This window comes from Schistocerca gregaria, chromosome 2, assembly GCF_023897955.1.
Source record: "Schistocerca gregaria isolate iqSchGreg1 chromosome 2, iqSchGreg1.2, whole genome shotgun sequence".
NCBI classification, from domain to species: domain Eukaryota; kingdom Metazoa; phylum Arthropoda; class Insecta; order Orthoptera; family Acrididae; genus Schistocerca; species Schistocerca gregaria.
Window position 1 is genome coordinate 467,053,992 of NC_064921.1, and position 21,183 is coordinate 467,075,174.

Genomic DNA, 21,183 nt, shown 5'->3' on the forward strand with positions numbered 1-21,183 from the left:
CATTTCCACAAACTAAGATAAATTTCGAACTCATACTTCATACTGCAGTACTTTTAATTTTTGTCAGTGTAAACTAACATAACAACGTTACGGATTGCATAGGCAAGTAGTGTCATAGCCAGCGACACTTAGCACTGACTTGCGCCACGTGATGTTATGAATTAGGATCGCATGACGGTTGCAGAAATATAAGATCATCAGTATTTGTGGTGCTGTAGTTGTACTGTTTGGTCTTTTCTTCTGGCGAAGAAACATTTCACTCCAGTGATTACCATTTCCTTTATGAGGAAGTGTGAAATACACGTCTTATAGCTACTGGCAGTTAAGAAGTCGCACTCACGTTCGTAACTTTCAAGGTAGCTGCCATTTCTGCAGATTCTTAACGAACATTTGCTGTGACAATTGTGTAAAGATATTGATGCAGTCCTGACATTGCAAGACTCTTTCACAAACAGCCTTTCGTGACATGCAAATTGATCTCTTCGCCAGTTACCGAGCGAGGGGGAAAATTAGGGTTAAAATTCTCATCAGGTCATCCTTTTTTAGATTTCCCATTATCTCCTTCATTCACATAACCGCAAATGCCTGACAATTTCCTTTGTCCAGTTCTCTATCTCTTATGTCCTCATAAGCGACGAGTGGTTGAACCCTAGTATTCCTCGCTTCCTTCATTTTCCTTTCGTTCACTAATCGTCAAGGGGTGATTCTGTTTAGCGACACGGATCCCCTAATTTCAGTCTATACATGTTTTCTAAGTACTTAAACATCGCTTCTGCACTACTCTGTGTCCACAGTATCTCAACCATAGACAGCATCAAGTCGGTGATGAACGCCACATGGATCAAAGACGTCTTGTACTTAAAAATCCATGGGATATGCAATCGCTCCTTTGTCGTTAGTCATTATACTTTCAATGAGGATAAGTTTAAGATTGATTATTTCTTGAGAGGCCTCTACTTTTTAATAGTCACAAAGAAATATGACCGAACACCATGAAACAACTACACAACGGTCAATTTGCAAACGTTCTTTACCTTCCCAGTGACCCTCATTTCCTAAATATATGTCGGTTCCATACCTACTGTTGCTATTGCTGACTGGTAATTACAGAAGTTCGCAACGGTTTTGATATGAAAGAAGGAAGAATTCGTAGTGCAATGGTTTGCTGAGTGTCAGGATACTGAAGAAATGCATTTTACACGACACATTCTTCAAGCTAGTTTGATGAGACTTGGTCACAAACAGCAATAACCAAACAATACTTGTCTAAGTGAAACAAGTATAATGTGTTAACTGTCTCAGACTTTATATATGTAGCCATGGAGGCAGCTACGGACAGATAATTCGTTCGGCATCTCGCCTCTCGAGAACATATGCTTTCTGCTGCATGTAACCTTGAAAGTTCATTTACATATTCTCACGAAAGTCTTGAAGCTAAAACTCCACAAAGCTCACACTGTTAGCACGGTAAGCAATATTTTTTCAATAAGAAGCACTCGAAACAAGGCAAAACTAACGCTGTCCGCCGGCCTTAGGTGGCCGAACGGTTCTAGGCGCTTCAGTCCGGAACTGCGCGACAGCTACGGTCGCAGGTTCGAATCCTGTCCCTGACATGGGTGTGTGTGGTGTCTTTAGGCTAGTTAGGTTTAAGCAGTTCTAGGCAACTGATGACCTCATATGTTAAGTCCCGTAGTGCTCAGAGCCATTTGAACCATTTTCAAGCTTTATTGGTGTATTTGTGAACATTGTAACAAACGTACTTTAGTCAACGAGAGCTGTTGTTCCCTGTGTCATTACTGCATACAGAGTTCGTGTCTAAACTGCAAAAATGAAAATTTTTCTCACAGACAAGTGGGGGGGGGGGGGGGGGGGGGGCTAAGAGGGATAGTCATAAAGTTTTAATGAACGCCTCGAAAAAATAAAAGTTAGGTAAATAATTTCTTGTTTGTTTGCAAGTACGTGCCTGTAGTTCCGGTAAACACTGAACTCTCCGTGCCACAGTACTGTAGTACGCCGCTAGATGTGTCCCCAGGTGTCTGGGAAGTAAGGACGAATTTGGATTTTGCACCATTTTGCCACATGACGGCTAGCAGCCGTGGATTTTTCATGTTCGTTGTCTGCGATCCTCTTCATAGCTTTTATGTGGTGAGCATTGTTGTTTGATATTTATTTTCTGCGTGGAGCAAATGACAACTAAACAAAGTATCCAAGTGATAAAAAGTTATTACTAAAAATAGGTGAAAGTCCTACGGCAACCGTTCACGATACTCGGATGTAATGCTGTCCCAACCGAATCATCAGTTCGGAAGTTGATCCGGAAGTTTGAGACAGTGGGTTCTATTTCAAACTTTAAGAAAACAGGACGACCGCGTTCTATTCGAACACAAGAAAATAGTGCTCTCGTGCGTGACAACGTGACCGTAAGCCCTAGAAAATCGGATGGCCGACGAGCTCAACAATTGAAATGGTCACCAAGTTCAGTGCATCAAGTCCTTTCAAAAGACCTGAAAAAGCATGCGTACAAGATTGAACTTACACAAGAGCTGAAGCCTACAGATCATGGAAAGAGACATCGATTTCCTCAATGGATCTTGGCTCGACAAGCGGAGAACGAGAACTTCACAAAAAGAATAATTTTCTCAGATGAGGCGCGCTTCAACCGCAGTGGGCACGTCAATAAGCAGAACTGCAGAATTTGGGTTGAAAAAAAAATCCGCAGTGACTGCGGAAGATGAGATGCATCCACAACGCACGACTGTGTGGTGTGGCTTGCGAGCACAAGAAGTGATCGGCCCGTACTTTTTTGGAACTGGCACGGAAGCTGCCGTCACTGTGAACGGCGACGGTTACCGTAACATGCTTTCTGGTTGGTTTTTCTTCTTATTGATGAAAATGACGAGGTTTAACAAGACGACGCGACATGTCATACATCCCTTGAAACGATTGCAGTGCTGAATGAAAACTTTCCCCAAAAAGTTTTGCGTGGCAACCGGGAATGGCCTGTCAGATCATGCGATCTTACGCCTTGCGACTTTTTATGTGGGGATTTGTGAAATCAAACCACAAACAATCCACCAACTGAAGGATGAAATTAAAAGAGTTGTAAACGGCATCTCACCAAATGTTTGTGAAAGAGTCATCGAGAACTTCAATGAACGCATTGCTCGTTGAGTGGTCATATGGAGGATATAAGTTTTCATACATAAATGGAAGAAGTTACGTAATGTGTTTGTAAAAAAAATTACACTTTTATTACATTTTGTATGTTCCAGAGCACATTAATATTCGTCCCCACTTCCCGGACACCCTCTAGAAATGCGCAGTCTGTTTCCCCTTTGTCTGTGGACCGTGTCATTTTGATCTGGATCTCTGGCGGCGTGCTACGATACTGTGCCTAGGAGATTTTAACGTTTACTGCGACTACAGGCCTGTATCGGCAAGCAGACAAAAAGTGGTAACATAACTTAATTTTTTTCGAGGACTGTTCCTCTCAATAACCACAAAGATTACAACTGCAGTTTATACCTGTATAGAAAACACCGAGTCCACAATAACGTTGTGAAGGAAAATACATAATCAAAATAGTCATGATGGAGTTAATAACGTCAAAACCACTGTGAACATCGAGAATGTCAAGAAGACACTTCAGCAAGCACGTAACTTGGACTACCGACAGTGAAGTATCTGCGATATGGCCCGACGAGTCTAATTAATATCGTTCACTACCAGAGAAGTGTTTATGTTTGGAGAAGAGTAGAAGTGTGCGACAGTCAGTCTCCTTCCACCCGTCAAGCATGGTGGATGTTCTGTAATTTATTTGGCTGTCATGCCGTGTTTTTCTGTAGGTGATGTGTTCACACTGAAAGGAAAGATGAGAAGAAGGTTCTATGAAACCACTTTGGTTTATCATCATCATTCAATGATGCGTTGTTTCCAAAACGAATCTCTTCTAGGAATACTATACCCTCACTCACTTGGCTGAAAATATTTTAGATGTATTTGATGTGGACTAAGATAAAATCAAACTTCCCTCTATGCCGCAAGCGCATATCGTGTAGCTACTGTAGACGTTATCGGCAAAAAAGTACCCATCATCCTTCACTAGCATACCTCAGTTTTTAGTAATAGCCAGTAAACACCCGATTCATTAAAGGTTCGAAATCCCGTGTGTAAAACAGCTTCAAACGTCTGATTGCTTTACAATTGAGTTAATCTGTTAAATATTTGATATTGAGAATGCTAGTTAGAACAACTTTAGAGAAGATTTGTAATTATACTTAAAATTTGTTGGAAGTAGCTAGTGTTCTCATTAGCAAACGCCGAATGACTTTCTCAGCAATTTGCGCTTCATTTTAAGCAAAACCTAGTTTTTCACGCACGTAAATGTTTATGACGTAGCATCTCATGACCCACGTGTCATACAATGATTAATTTTGTGGATACATTCAGTGGTATATAAGGATATCGTCTGTAAAATATCTTGCGAATAAAGTTAGCAGTAAAGAAAATGTAAATTAAAACGTCATGCCGGATATTGAAGTTTCACTGCGTGAGCAGAGAAAATCTAAGCAACAAATGTTTTGCCTTTCATCGTTTTGTGGTGAGAATCAACAAGAAAAAGGTTAGTAAAGCTTTTAAACTATGTATGAAGTTTGTTGTAAGTCATTAAGTGTTCTCATTCTCAAATACTGGATAATAACGGCCCGGGTAATTGGCGCATCTTGTGTGACTCTGCCCACATAATGAGTTTTGTAAGTTATAGGCTATGTCATGTTGGTTTTTATAAACAGTCTCATTTAGGTCAAAAATGAAGAGTAAGATGTCTGCTTAATATGATGTTTTCAGTCACATGTGTTCTTTTATTGTTGTGGGACAATTTAAAAGTGGAAACAGCACTGTGACATTTAATTTGATGGTCCACAATCATCTTTTGGCATCACATTGTGACTAATTTTTAAGACATGGAAATGAGAGTGTGACACATGACACAGTATATAGGCAGTTTCTAACAGTAATATTTGTCTTGCTGTGTTAAACCTGCAACATAACATTATACCTCTTAATTAGTAGGTTATGACCACATTTTAAATTTTTAAATTCTGTCAGTAATTATACGGAAAACTGAAATCAAATTTTGTTGCCTAGGAAGCCGTTAGATAGTCAACCTGCAACTGGGAAGTGTACTACTCTGAAGCGCAAAAGAAACTGGTATAGATATGAGTATTCAAATACAGATATATGTAATATGGCAGAATACGACGCTGCGGTCGGCAACATCTATATAAGACAACAAGTGTCTGGCGCAGTTGTTAGAGTTTACTGCCGCAGGTTATCAAGATTTAAGTGAGGTTGGACGTGGTGCTATAGTCAGCAAAAGAGCGATGTACCGTAAATATCAGGAATCCGGTAAAACATTAAATCTCCGACTTCACTGCGCCGGAAAAAGATCCTGCAAGAACGGAACCAACGACGACTGAAGATAATCGTTCAAAGTGACAGAAATGCCACCCTTCTGCAAATTGCTGCAGATTTCAATTCTGAGCCATAAAAAAGTGTCAGCGTGTGAATCATTCAATGAAACATCATCGATATGGGCTTTCGGAGCCGAAGGCCAACTCGTGCACCCTTGATGACTGCACGACACAAAGCTTTACGCCTCGCCTCGGCCCGTCAACACCGACATTGGACTATTGATGACTGGAGACATGTTGCCTGGTCGGACGAGTCTCGTTTCAGATTGTATCGAGCGGATGGACGTGTACGGGTGTGGAGACAACCTCGTGAATCCATGGACCTTCTATGTCAGCAAGCTGGTGGAGGCTCTGTAATGGTGTGGGGCGTGTGCAGTTGGAGTGATATGGGACCCCTGACACGTCCAGATACGACTGTGACACATGACACGTGCATAAGCGTCCTTTCTGATCCATTGATCTCTATTGTGCATTCCGACGGACTTGGGAAATTCCAGCAGGACATTGCGATATCCCACACGTTCAAAATTGTTACACAGTGGCTCCAGGAACACTCTTCTGAGTTTAAATGCCTCCACTGGCCACCAAACTCCCCAGACATTAACATCATTGAGCATATCTGGGATGCCTTGCAATGCCCTGTTCAGAAGAGATCTCTATCCCCTCGTGCTCTTGCGGATTTACGGATAGCCCATACAGTAGTCGAGTCCAAGCGACATCGTGTTGCGCACTTCCGTGTGCTCGCAGGGGCCCTACACTATATTAGGTAGGATTACCAGTTTCTTTGGCTCTTCAGTGTAAGAACCACGCACCGGGTTAGGCGTTTGGTGGTACATATCTCTTTGAAAGAGAGAGTTTGCTTCGTACAAAAGACGACGAATGGGTCCAAATCTTACTTTCAGTCTCTAGTGAATCCGTCTGGTGTTCAAAATGAAGACACCAGCAGACAGAAAACGGAAATTTTAAATTCTGCATTAAAAAACGTATTTTCTCAAGAGGCTACTACTGTACCAGTTTTTGACTGCTACACAGACCCACAAAGGAGTGTATCAGTATTAGCAATATCGGTATCTATAAGGCTCTGACGAATTCCAGTTAGATTTTACATCGAATACCCTGTGAATTAGCTTCTTTTCTAGCTCATACACTAGTACACAAAACGCAAGAAGGAAATTAATTTTCACTTGAAGTGTTACTGCCAAGTACATAGCTCGATGAAATTTGGACTCTACATAGAAAGAATTGATAGAGTCTAGTTAAGAAGGTAACTGAAAGAGGTACGCAATGAGATGAACGGAAATGACATTTTCATACAAAGACAATAGTATTTCACTGGTGTCAATGTGATTTATTATGTCCCCTGGACATTACAAAGGGCGCGACGTGGTTTTTAAATGGGGTGTGTCATCATCATGGACAACAGCGCATGCTCTGCAACGTGCTTCCATGCTGGCCACATGGTTGATAAGGAGTTCTTGTGATAGGTCGTTCCTTTTCTCCAGAAGTGCGGCTGCCAACAGCTGGATGGCCGTTATTGCATGTGGACGTGCTGTAGTACTTCCTCCCAATGTTTCCCGCACGAGCGCGATGGGATTTACGAGGGTCTCTCCAAAAGAAATGCACACTATTTTTGTAAAGATACAGTTTTCATTCTGCATGTGTAAAAGTTTTACAGTGTGTAGATACATCCTTCCCGCTTGTTTTCAAACTTACAAGGGGAAGGCCTCAGAGACGGCCAACCGACTCGGCCTCATATTGGCAGGTCGCTTGTGTACAATCTAAAACGAAGGAACCTAAGATACTTTGGGTCAACACCCCCGCGTTTTTGAGAAAATCACCCCTAAAGGTTATGACGAGCGATCGACTCAAAGTTGGGTGGATCGACAGATAATTGTAAATACAGAATTTTTCATCGCCACGTATGGGGTCCGAAAACGCGTACTTTTCCAGAAATCAAAGTAAAAATTTTTTACAACTGCCGCTTCTGTACCCACATGGTCAACGATTTTCGCCGATAGCGCAACGGCCAAGGTAAATGGCTGCGAGTCTCGAGGAAACGTAGTGGATGTTATTCTTTTGGTTTGTATTTTTCCATATCTCAATTGATAGGGATAGGAGTGTTAATAAGGTAAGTAAATCAACAACGAATGATAATACGGTAGGCAAATAAATTTCTCAAACCTCTTGGGATAGTAAACAACTAAAATGTTACTCCAGGTCACTTTACAATGGCTCTTCCAATCACTGTTACGTGTCCTCACTTTTCTTCGAACAACTAGATGGGTGTTACTTGTCATATAAACATTCGAAACAAATATACTCACGGCACCAAGAGCATCTAATGAATGCAATCTTTCGACGGCTACACTGTTCATTCCCTTTGATATGACGAAGAGGCCACCGGGACAACATAACTCTCCCCGCGTGCATTCTATACCGTGCCTCGCTGTAAACAAGCGTCTCACGGTTGGCTATCTGTGATCCCTCGTGAGGAAGTCGCAGAACTTTTATTCGGAGTTGTGTTCATGTGACAAGGCTTAAAAGTTTAGTACTTTACTAACTCATGGCGTTTGGGAAATTAGTTTGCCTCCCTTATTATTATCATTCCTTATTGATTTACTTGCCTCATTAACCTTCCTATCCCTATCAATAGAGATGTGGAAAAATACAAACGAAAAGAATAACATCCGCTAGGTTTCTTCGAGATTCGAACACGAGTTTTCCGTTCACCAGGCAGTTACCCTGGCCGTTGCGCTATCGGCGCTGTTTTTTTTTTTTTAATTCTTTGTTGATCTCATTTTGTTCTATTTTGTTCGTTCTGTAGATCGGGGCGGACGTCTCATGACACCCGTTCAGGTTGTTCGTTGAACCGTTCACTCAGTTTTTGTATTACAGGGAGTAGCTAAACCCTCTGACCGAACACGCTGAGCTACCGTGCCTGCTAAAATCTCATTTTTGTTCGCTTTTGTTCGCTGTATCTGCTCGGGGCGGACGTCGTAAGACATCCGTTTGAGTTCGTTGTTGATCGGTTAACTCAGTTTTTTTGTTACAGAGGCAGCTAACGCTCTGACCGAACACGCTGAGCTACCGTGCCGGCTAACTAACTCAAGGCGTTTGGGAAATTAGTTTGCCTACCTTATTATCATCATTCCTTATTGATTTACTTGCCTTATTAACCCTCCTATCCCTATCAATAGAGATGTGGAAAAATACAAACGAAAAGAATAACATCCGCTAGGTTTTTTCGAGATTCGAACACGAGTTTTCCGTTTACCAGGTCAGTTACCCTGGCCGTTACGCTATCGGCGATAGGCGTTAACCGTGTGGGTACAGAAGCGGCAGCTGTAAAAGTTTCTTACCTTGATTTCTGGAAAAGTACGCGTTTTCGGACCCCATACCTGGTGATGAAAAATGCTCTATTTACAATTATCTATCGATCCCGCCAACTTTGAGTCGATCGCTCGTCATAACCTTTAGGGGTGATTTTCTCAAAAACGCGGAAGTGTTGACCCAAAATATCTTAGCCGCCTTCGCTTTAGTTTGTACATAAGCGACCTGCCAAATATGAGTCGAATCGGTTGGCCGTATCTGAGGCCTTCCCCTTGTTAGTTCGACCTTTTCCAGTGAGTGGCGCCGTCACAGAATGTCTTCAAGATGGCTGCTACACTTGACCTTCGTCAGAAGCAACGTGCTGTCATAAAATTCCTGTGCTGTGAAAACGAGACAGTGGGAAACATCCACAAGAGGTTGTAAAAGATGTATGGAGATGCTGCTGTCGATTGAAGTACAGTTAGTCGGTGGGCAAGCATGTTAGGTGATGAAAGCGGGCACAGCAATATGGAGTGGCAGGCCTCGCACTGCACACACTCCAGGCAATGTGCACAGAGTTAATGAATTGGTGACTGCTGACAGACGCATCACAGTGATCGAATTGTCACGCTACGTTGGGATGGGGAAGGAAGTGTTTGCAGAATACTGAAAGTGATGGCGTTAAAAAAGGTTTGTGCCAGGTGGGTTCCCAGGATGTTGACAGTGGCTCACAAAGAAACAAGAAAAACGGTATGCAGCGAACTTTTGGAACAGTACAAGAATGGTGGAGATGAATTTCTTGGAAGAATTGTGACAGGTGATGAAACATGGCTCCATCATTTTTCACCAGAGACGAAGAGGCAATCAATGGAGTGGCATCATGCAAATTCACCCAACAAAAAAAGTTCAAAACCACACCTTCTGCTGGAAAAGTTATGGCTGTCGGTGTTCTTCGATTCCGAAGAACTCTTGCTTGTGGACATCATGCCAAGTGGAACCACCATAAATTCTGATGTATATGTGACGACACTGAAGAAACTTCAAGCTCGACGGAGCCGTGTTCGACCACATCGGCAAAAGCAGGACGTTTTGCTTTTGCACGATAATGCACGGCCACATTTCAGTCAAAAAGCCATGGAAGCGATCACAAAACTCGGATGGACAACACTGAATCGCCTGCGTTACAGTCCCGACCTGGCTCCATGTGACTATCATCTCTTTGGGAAACTGAAAAACTCTCTTCGTGGAACATGGTTTGAAGATGATGACTCCCTTGGGCACCCTGCCAGACAGTGCCTCCAACAGGTTGATCCAGGATTTTACAGTGCGGGTATGCAGGCGCTGTTTCCAAGATGGCATAAGGAAGTTGAGAGGGATGGAAATTATGTGGAGAAATGAAAATATTGTTCCTAAAGGATGTATATACACACTGTAAAACTTCCAAACATGTAGAATAAAATATGGATTTAAAAAATATATACTGTGCCTTTCTTTTGGAGTGACCCTCGTAAGTAGGGGGAATGGGCAGGCCAACTTGTTCGCCGACTGTCCTCTCGTTCAAGAGCTCCTCCTCTTGCGCTCTTGGATGCGGTCGCGCCCCGTCATCGATAAAAATGAAGTTAGGGCCGAACGTACCTCTGACAAGACTGGGGAAAGACCTGGAGTGTCATAATAACGTTGATCGGCGAGAGTGCCATGTTCAAGTTGAGGTCTGTATGCCGATACAACATTATGCCACCCTACAGTATAACACCTGGGCCACCAAACGATCATGTTCGACAATGTTGCTGGGTGCATTAGGGCTCCTGCCATGTGAGGAATCGTCCAACACTCGATGTAGTCGACCTCTTGCAAATAAAAGATGCATGCGAATAGGATAGGTAGATTCTGTCTTCCCAGATTTCCGAAAGGGTTTCGACATCGTATAAAATTGTTGACTTCTACCTGAGATACTAACATACGGAGTGTTTTCCCAAATATGTGATTGGTTCGAGGAATGTGTGACTCGAACTAAGAGAAAGAACCAGACAATATCTGATACAACGTTAGTGGTGAAAATTTTGCGCACGTCACATCGTATGGACTTATTTTGTTGAAAGGATCCTGGGTAATTTGCAGTGCAGCTATCAAGCGAGTCGCTTTCAAGACGCTAGCGCAACCAGTTCTACAGTATTTGCTTTTTCATTGTTAGGGAGTTCCAGTCAAGAAGTGAAGAAAGCGTGACAACAGACATCTGTTTCAGATAGTCACTGCTAAGGTCGTAACAGATTGTTGCCCACTCTAAAGCGAGCCACTAATGTTCGGGAAAAGAAAGACGGCGTAGTTCTCGTGAGAAGTTGTTGGGTAGATTTAGAGAACCTGTGTTCTAAGAATACTGTACGACCTTCAAGCTGCCATCATTGTATATCAGGTATAGGTATGATGTAAATCAGATAAGAGAGATTAGGGCACACGCAGATGCATAAAGACATTTTCCCCTCATTTTATATGCGAATGGACTAGGAAAAAAATCGATAATATTGGATCTATGTATCTTCCCCCAAGCAGTGTACAGTGGGCTGTGTGATATAGATGGAGTCCCAGGAGGAATGGTCAGTATTCAAGGATATGACAGGAACGATCATTCGAAGCAGAAAAGTCTAGCAAACATGGGCTCTGAAATACTTACGTTAAGAGCTACGAGCACTTGTTCAGTAGAACAGGGATGGAAGACACCAACTTGTTAAAAACCATACCAGTATTTTAGTTCTGAATAACTGGTATTTTTTGGACTCGGTTTTAACAGTTTTTTTTCATTTTTGACTAATAACTGAGTAAAAGAACTGGCACATCAATTCACTGTAACAACAAAGGTAAAATTTTTGGTTCTTAAATAAAACTTTTTTTAGCAAGAAAATATCGTTTATTCGTATAATTTCCATTACTTTGAAATATTGGGAAAAGCGATCAGTGCTATTTTAATAACAACAATCACAGTTAGGCACTGGCAACAAAGGCAAGACATATCAGTATAACATGCCTGCGGCAATTACGTACCTGTTGCCATGTGGAGTATCCTACCGGATGGTAAGTGCGTACGTGCAGTGTGTAAGACTTGCTCCCCCTGGTCTAAACATTTGTTTCTCATTGTCGTCCTCAGACAGTGATGGTTATACTACAGAATGGCCTCAACCCTTGTTTGGAAAATGCGGAATCAATATTAAATAATATAACAGGAACGATCATTCGAAGCAGAAAAGTCCAATAAACATGGGCTCTAAAATGAAATCCTTAAGAGCTATTGGGATGGAAAACACCCATGCCGGTATTTTAGCTTAGTGCTTTATTTGCCTCAAAAAATTAAATATGAGACGAGACACAACAAACTTGCGACATAATACAAGGAAAAATCCACAGTGTCCGCTGGAAGAGAAGGTAAATGCGATAAATATACCCATAGTTTTACTGACGTGCATAAACATGGGAAAATAAGTGGATCCTTTGTTTTGTGGTTCCTTCAGGGCAAAAAATTTATACCATCCAAAAGTGACGATTCATGTAAGTCATTAGTTTGTGACATTTCGCTCTCGTTGTTGCCACGCCCTTCTCTTACACCTTCACCATCTCTGCCAGAGACAATGAGACGGATTTCTGTCACAGTCTCAACACCATATCGATCGAGATCTCATTCTCTTTCACCTTCATAAGAATTTTTCAATCTTTGTTCAGAGTTAGGTTTATTACAACTATAATAGCAATAAAAACCGAAAATCGGTTATTTCAGAAATGAGTTATTTTGAGAAGTTTTAACAGATTAGAGACGAAAAAACCGGTATGGCCGAAGACTCGTTGTTTCAGCTATAACCGCTATCCCTACAACGGAAGAGATGTGTTGCACAGTAGCGAAGATGAAGAAGTGCTCATAGCTCTTAAGGTGTGCATTTTAGAGCCTACGTCTACTAGACTATTTTGCTTCGAATGATCGTTCCTCTCGTATTCCTGAACACTGACTAATCTCTACATGCAGATGTAGACATAGATCTGCTTCGGTTGGGCTGTTTGTGATATCGCCGTATTAAAAGAGCGTTTTGTTCAACGCCTGGAGCTTTTACTGCTGTCGGGGGTTGAGGGAGACGATGCTCTATCTACAAAAACGCGCCCCGTAAGGACGCAGGGTGAGCGTTGACAGAGCGCTCTGGTGGCGTACGTCGGAAGCGGCGGAACGACGGCAGCGGCGGCGGCGGCGACCAGGGCCGAGGCAGACGTCTGTCGGCGGCCGGCGAAGGCGGGTGGAGCTCAGCAGCCGACACTCCCACGGTTCCGAGTTCGAGACCTCGCGACGGCACGCCAGGTACGTGCGTGCTGCGTGCCGCCTAGCGCCGCCCCACCTCTCACAGCACACGCCGGTGCCTCCCCACTGCCAAACACGCACTATCCTATCATTGTAGAGTTGATGTTCTTGCAACTATTGAATAAGAACAACGACTGGAGCCCCATAAAAGCAAGCTACTTGTCACTAACATTCGGAGAGTGTTCGCCGCAGGAGCCTCTTAGCACGGTTGGGACCGGTAAAAGTATCACAGCATGTGGTAGCTGTATACTTTTACTAACGACTGTCGGGATTTACAATGAAATGGAAACATTAAACTGGAACGGTTCGTCTGTAGTAGTTTCGTACATGGCAATACTGGCATATCACCAATAATAGAATAACACAGGAGCTATGATATTTCGGGTATACGAAATGAAGACATTGTGAATTGTATTGACCATATAGACTGCCTATATTTCTAATGTTATGAGCGGTTTCAAAATCATCTAATCATCTTCGAATTCGAAGTGTCACCTACTATAGTAATCTATCAGTTTCTATCGGATGTGCCTAAGTATGCGTCAATGTAGCGTACTGGAAGCAGCATGTCGGCTACAAGACTAGCCCGCCAATTTCTATAAGCAACATGTGTGCAAAGACGCAGCCGACAAACTAAGATCTGAAGATGGTTCCATTGAAATAAAAAGGACAGTAACATTAGAAATATATACAATCTAGACGGACGATACAAGTTTTTGCACAAGTACTGACTGGTGTGTCCTCCAAAACCAAAAAAATGTTAAATTTTGTAAAAAAAAAAGCGTTTTATTATGGTGTATATTTGATGTATCTAACAACCGAACCCTATCCAACCGACGAACAATCTGAGGGGATCAAGACCCGTTGAGATTCAATGTTCTGAACAGCAATGGTCTCTTGCGTCCGAACTGAAGGAAGGAGGGCTACGTAACTAAGATTTCACCCGTTCTTGTGTGTCACTTTCTTGCTTTTCTGCGGATTTAGGGATAGAATAATTTAAATATTGAATTGACGATTCATAACCACACAGCAAAATCTGTATCTAGAGTCAGGCGGGATATTACCTATGGTTTGCACGAGACAGTCTTCCGTGGTATGGAAACTATGGACTTGATGTTGAATATTTTCGGGAATTTTACGGATTTAAAAGCCTGTGTGTATTTCTGAGATTGGCAAATAAGGGGGAACAGCAATAGGAACACGTAATAATTTATTCTGGATTACTCCCATCTTGTAGAAGCTGCTGTTTGCAACTAACAACTAAATTTCAGACTCGTGATATTGGAAAAATAAATACTTCGTGAGAATTTTCAGTTTAATCTAGAAGTTGAGTGTATTTCCTTTAATCAGTGGACAGATTCGGTATAGTACAGGGTTCCTTTGTTCCAGATGTATTAATTATGTTTTCCAAATGTTGACTCTGAAACCTTGTATTTTGTAAAAGTTACTTGACTTGTAAGCACCTCATTATCAGACGAGACAACACGCTCGAGTGCTTGGGTTAAGACCTTTGGAATGAGTTGCAGTCAAAGGAACAGCTGAAAAATTAAGGAGATATCGTATCGTGCCTCTTGCTGTTTGTTGCAGTAGTAGCCGGGACAAAGAATTAGGAGCTATGCAAGAGGACAACGGCTCGACTAGATAGAAGACACACTTTCTTTATACGTGGAAAAGAGCAAACATGTACATATTAGTCACACGAACTTAATTATTCTATTAACTTATTCTTCTGCTACAAATACAAAGCGGCTGCTCTAGACCAGAGTTTTTGGTGTTTTTTTTTAAAATGATGTACAATTCAAACTACAGACCCGTTTGGCCCCATCTCTTATCACACGTGAGTATTATAAGACAATCCGGAACTCAGTGTATATTGTCTGTCAGTGACGTTCTCAGAAACACGAGCATTATATTCAATCAGGACTTCCATTTTGTTATCTATACAGTGTAATGTTTTTCCTAGATTTTAGTGTTTAGGATTGGAAATAGTTGATACCACATTAAGAAGATTGAAAAACTAAATTTTTTCTATGTTAGTAAACTCGAGAAGCAGATCAGATTTTTTTTACTTGTCTTCTAATTCCGAACGAGTCACAACTCAGTGATTGCTGTTGTTCTTCAAGTAAATTATAGCGTTTTTTGACAATGCATTGACAAATATTACGGCATTGGAAACACTTTTTTTCCTGCTTTTCTCCCTTTTCAAGCACCCTTATTTGAAACATAATACCCAGCAGTGTGGCTTTGTGTTCAAGAGACTGGATTCACTAGCGGGAGGAGCAGGGTTCTGATCTCTGTACACGTTTAAGTCTCCTGTTGTTTCCCTACACTGATCAGTGCAAAAGCCGGAAGAGCTGCTTTGGAAAGAACGGGATGAATTTCCGTCCCTATCCTTGTATTACAGCATACTAGCTTAACGTCTGCGGCTTCGCTCGCGTAGACGGTGTGGCCTGCACAATTCTTTTGTTTTTCTTTAATCTAATTTGTATATTGTTCACAAAATACAAAGTCTGCTAAACTTTGCACTCTAATTAAAGCCGCCAGAAGCGTGGACGTCGCAGATTTTATTTCAGACCAAAAAGCTCTTCCGGTCGCTGGAGCCGGCAGTTTTTGTTAGTCTTGCCCTTTGACTTCTTGTTGTGATACTTCCGCAAAAACCTGCATCTCGTAACAGATAATGCCTTGAGAAGTTAAATACTAGTGTAACTTAACGAAATTTTTCATGAAAATTTTCATCTCCTATTTCAGTACATTAGGGGTTGAATTTCCAAAAACACTGAAAAAATGATTTATTTGCAAAAAACATTTTCTCCCACTATTTTATCCTCTTAGTAGTTGAATTTCCAAAAATGGTGAAGCACATATTGTTTTATTTTTGACCGAGAAACCATATAGCAATTTTCGTAGTTCTAGCTTCAAAATTGCCTTAATGGCGACATACTTTTAAAAAACCTTTATCCCCTTTTTCCCCTCTCAGGGATGGAACGTCGAAATATTCCTTCTTAAACGGTGCCTACAGTGTAAGATCAACACCATCTCCAAATTTAAAGTTTCTTGTCCTCAGCTGTCTCGCCTGGACGATGATGAGTCTGCCAGTCAGGGCATTTCATTTTATATTTAGTGATCCTCTGTCTCTAATTATCTCTTCCTAGACGGGCGTTAAATTCTAATCTTTCTTCTTCCTTCGTCATTTGAAACAGGTTTTACTTAACCATAACATCGGTTCGTTTGTCAAAGGTCTCGTCTTCACATTGTTCATCTAGTACGAAAACGTTGAAAAAGTAACAAAGAATAACACTTCTACCCTACATAAGTATTCGTTTGGAAACAAAATTGTACCATTTCAGAGGAGCTGCAGGCAACTGATTACCTTTGTTGTGTACGTCTGAGAAAATAGCCAGTAACCAGAAGTCCACTAAGTGATAAAGCCTCCAGCACACTTACGCGAGCTGAATGAAATATAAAAGCCAAAAATGTTTATCGATACGGTAACTTATTTTGATAGCGAAGCAGATCTGGGTCTAATACACCTTTCTATAGAGCACACTGGAAACGGGAAGTTATTTCAAATTTTAGCGGGATGTGCAAAGGAAAAGAACCCAGCCTTTAGCGAGAATTCGTGCCTGTATTCTCATGAGCAGATTTGGGAAAAACATGGGAACATGTAACACAATTCGAACTTCGCGCTTTCGTACGGTGATCAGTGTTTCGCCTCTGAGACGCATCATTCTGTCATGAAGGACCCATCAGAGGTGGTGCAGAGCGGAAGGAGCGGCAGTGAGGTCATAAAGAGAGAGTGTAATTTATCGTTATAGTGTGATATTTGATACAGAGAGCTGGTGAGACACTGTTTCAAGGCAGCTTGTAACAGGTAGGCAGGAGACATAGTATTCAACTTTCTGTTCAGACGATGTCCTTCCGGCGTGAAATTGTTGAAGATGATGAATTATTCAGCTGAAGACAGATTCTTCTTATTTAACGATGAACTAAATCTGCAAGCAGTCGGTCGAAATGGATAAAACAGTTTGAGAAAGGGGTACTTTCCACATGCATCATGTAGAAATAGAGTTTTTACCTTCAAAGGTCTGTGAGTTTGTCTGAAAAAAGCAAAATTAATATTTTATCCTGAAATACAAGTGAAAAGTAAGTGCAAAACAAAACATAACAAAACTGAGCATATTCATTTGATGCACAGCCTATCTTTTAGAGTGGCACAATGTAATTACTCAACGATTGATTGTACCATAACGTCACAAACTAGTACTGGTGGCTTGATAATTCATAGCCAGCAATATCTTATTAGTGGAAGAAATTTCGTTTCCATATTTCATTAGCAATGGGAATATCGGAATGGAGATGGCGACGTGCAGTTTCTGCTCCCCAGAAAGTGTCACACTGCCTTGAGTTAAGTTCCACATCTATCCACATTTTGCACACGGAATGAACCTATAGCACAGTGGCGACTGTTCTCGTGCCTCGAAGGAGAATGTCGAGCTCTGAGGTCCCAACATTACTCGTAGTTAGCTAGTTTTCGTGATCCCTGGATCATATTCGTGATATCTTGCTACGATGTGGAATGTGGCAGCTGATATACAAAAATAGCACACGCTCGCGGCGGGTATGTGTACTTCTTGACCGTTAAAACCAGTGGTTTGGATTTCTGTTGGTACTCCTAATCTACATTTAAACCGATTAACTGTGACCAAGTCATACAACTAAAAATACATATATATCTCGCAAAAACGTATGTACGTATGTGTTTATATTCCACATCTCCTTCGTAATCACTGGACCGATTTCAACCCAACTTGCTCCACATATTCCTTACTGTCCGGCAACAATTAATGGACGCCGGCCGCGGTGGTCTCGCGGTTCTAGGCGAGCAGTCCGGAACCGTGCGACTGCTACGGTCGCAGGTTCGAATCCTGCCTCGGGCATGGATGTGTGTGATGTCCTTAGGTTAGTTAGGTTTAAGTAGTTCTAAGTTCTAGGGGACTGATGACTTCAGATAAGTCCCATAGTGCTCAGAGTCATTTGAACCTTTTGAAATCTGAGCAATGTGTTCCTGTACACTGGCCTCCAGATCACGTAGAGACCGAACGAATCCATAGTAAACGCTTCTATTCAGATCTCTACAGAACCAAAAGTCATATGGAATCTCATCAGGTGATGAAGCAGGCCATGAACCTGGAAAACCTCAGGAGATAAACCTTAGAAGGACCTTTTTCCGTTTTATTCATGTACGTGTCAATGTTGCATTCCTCTGTTGTCACACCACAGGAGGACTGCAAAAGGAAAGCATGGTTTTGAATAGTCTCTTCCGGTTCCATGCTGCACATCAGACAGAAAACTGCGGTTTTGGTACACTCTTAAATGGGTGCGACCACGTTCACGGTGGTTGTAGCCCATCTTATCCTTATAGAAGGGTTAAATTGTCCAGCGCCGAATCAAGGGCCGGCCGGGGTGACCGAGCGGTTGTAGACGCTACAGTCTGGAACCGCGTTACCGCTACGGTCGCAGATTCGAATCCTGCCTCGGGCATGGATGCGTGTGATGTCCTTAGGTTAGTTAGGTTTAAGTAGTTTAAGTTTTAGGGGACTGATGACCTCAGAAGTTAAGTCACATAGTGCTCAGAGCCATTTGAACCATTTTTCGAATCAAGGCCCCAAGTGTAAGGGCATTTTCATTCATGCCGTTTATGCCACCTCCTCAGAGCTTGTCGTGTCGATTCGGAGCGGCATTCTGTCTGAAATGTTTTCCGCGGCCACCCATCAGAAAACCGCTTGATTTGAATGCTGGGTGTCGCGGTTCTGCTCTCTATCGCAGGTGCGTGAAAAGAAGTGATGAAATGTGGGTAAGAATGAGTGCGACGACATTCCCATTGTGTGACACCTCCAAGGTGGCGTCCGACAGGATTCTGGTGAAATTTTGTGTCAGTGGGACTTCATTAACCCATCTCACACTTCACCTGAACTGTGGACTCTGGCCTTTTTTGCGTCTGAAGCGTCGCCAACACCGAGAATGACGTCGCAGCGCACCACGCTTTTGCGCCGTACAGAGGAACGTTGTAGACATTTTTAAGCCAATTATCAAACTTACGCTTCGCAGTGGGAGACAATTACAGGGTTTCGAAAAAAAATGATTCTTCAGTTTTCTTGCGCAGTATAGTTATCCATCATTCCCACACCTTGGTCTTTTTTTTTTTTTTTAAATCGGAGATCTTGCGAGAGTTTGTTTATATTTTAGGTTGACTCATTGTTATTTTCAGCTCGAAGTAGTTTGCAGACCCCCCGACTTGTTAAATATTCTTTTTATCTGTAGAATAACTTAATTTTTACTAAAACCAGAGTTTTGCAACTCTGATCTTTTAAGGTAAATATAACGCACATTGTATGATAAGTATCTTGTTACATGAGACCTTCTGGATAACGAATAAGAAGCGTCTTTTAAATAAATGCATATATACATTATTGATGTAAACTTCCGGTCGTTGGTATTCCTTGACAGCGTGGCTGGCGCAGACGACTCTTTGCCGCCTTTGACTGCTTTGCCGGTCAAGACTCCAAGTACTTCTTCAACTCTCTTGGAACGGCACGGAGACCAGGCGGAATACCTCACGTAAACAATAAAATTCAAAAAACGGGACTTGTCCCCTAATAAATCTGCTTACATATTAATTAAAACTTTATATTCGGAACCATTATTCTGGATAGCAAAAAATTTATACAATTCTACCAATAAAGCTTGTTCATTTATATTTAAAGGTAGTACTAGATTTCACTTCCACTCAAGGCAATTATTTATTGCAAACTTTGACTACAAAATATCCGGAAAATTTGGCACCCTCAAAAACTCTTTCCCAAGACGATTCTTTCACAACATTGCTTTAGCACAGGAATTAGAAATAAAACACCATTCTCAGTGCAGTTCAGCAGAGTGCACCGTGTCTCAGACCATGGACAGGCGGCGTGGAGTGTTTGCTACGTTCAGCCTCTCAATAGGCCTCGAAGGGTTGTTTCCAGCTTAGATTGTGCACACACTATCACTTTACGGCAAGAAGATATGTCAAACGAGGAAGTTCCCCGTCGAATTGGTTGACGCGACAGCGACTCGATTAGAACATTCAACCGCGTTGTGAGGTATGAAATATTGAAAATCTGTAATACATGTAAACATGGTCCATAGTAGGCTGTAATGTGTTTTTTATTTAATCATGCGATGTCGTGTCCCCCCCACCCCGGTAGCTCGGTAGCTGAGTGGCGAGCGCGACAAATGTCAATGAATGTCAATCTTAAGGGCCCTGGTTCGATTCCCGGCTGGGTCGGAGATTTTCTCCGCTCAGGGATTGGGTGTTGTGTTGTTCTAATCATCGCCATTTCATCCCCACGACGCGCAAGTCGTCGGGGTGGCGTCAAATCGAAAGCCTTGCACCCGGCGAACGGTCTACCCGACGGGAGGCCCTAGTCACAAAACATTTATTATTATCGTGCGATTAGCTAATTTCGTCTACTTGCCATTGCCAAGCATCCGTAAAACCAGCGTGGAAAAGCACTACACTGTCTGTATGCGTCGCCATGTATAAATAACACTTTACACACCTCACATTAAGATAAAAACATTACTGTACAGTTTCTTACAGCCACGTGGTAATTCAACTCAGTTACATGTGGTTGTAAGAAATTTATGCAGTAATGTCTTACCTTAATGTGAGTTTGTAAAGTGTTATTTATACATGGCAACGTATGAAGGCAATGTAGTATGTTTCCATGTTGGTTTTACAGGTATTTGACAATGACAAGTAGTCGAAATTAGCCAATCGCACGACTAAATAAAAAATCTCAAAATGGTTCAAATGGCTCTGAGCACTATGGGACTTAACTGCTGTGGTCATCAGTCCCCTAGAGCTTAAAACTACTTAAACCTAACTAACCTAAGGACATCACACACATCCATGCCCGAGGCAGGATTCGAATCTGCAACCGTAGCGATCGCGCGGTTCCAGACTGTAGCGTCTACAACCGCTCGGTCACTGCGGCAGGCTAAAAATCACATTACAGCCTACTACGGGCCATG

General features: G+C 42.1%; 1 protein-coding gene across 2 annotated transcripts in view; it reads left to right on the plus strand.

Annotated features, from left to right (window-relative positions):
• Positions 1-12,976: 12,976 nt before the first annotated feature.
• LOC126326193 (myosin-7B) overlaps positions 12,977-21,183 on the plus strand; it is a 269,934-nt gene continuing 261,727 nt past the window's right edge. Inside the window, exon 1 of one of the 2 annotated variants that reach the window (XM_049995575.1) lies at positions 12,977-13,110. The gene's annotated coding sequence lies outside the window, so the exon portion shown is untranslated. The remainder of the gene's footprint in view (positions 13,111-21,183) is intronic. The other variant, XM_049995582.1, reaches the window with a different exon arrangement.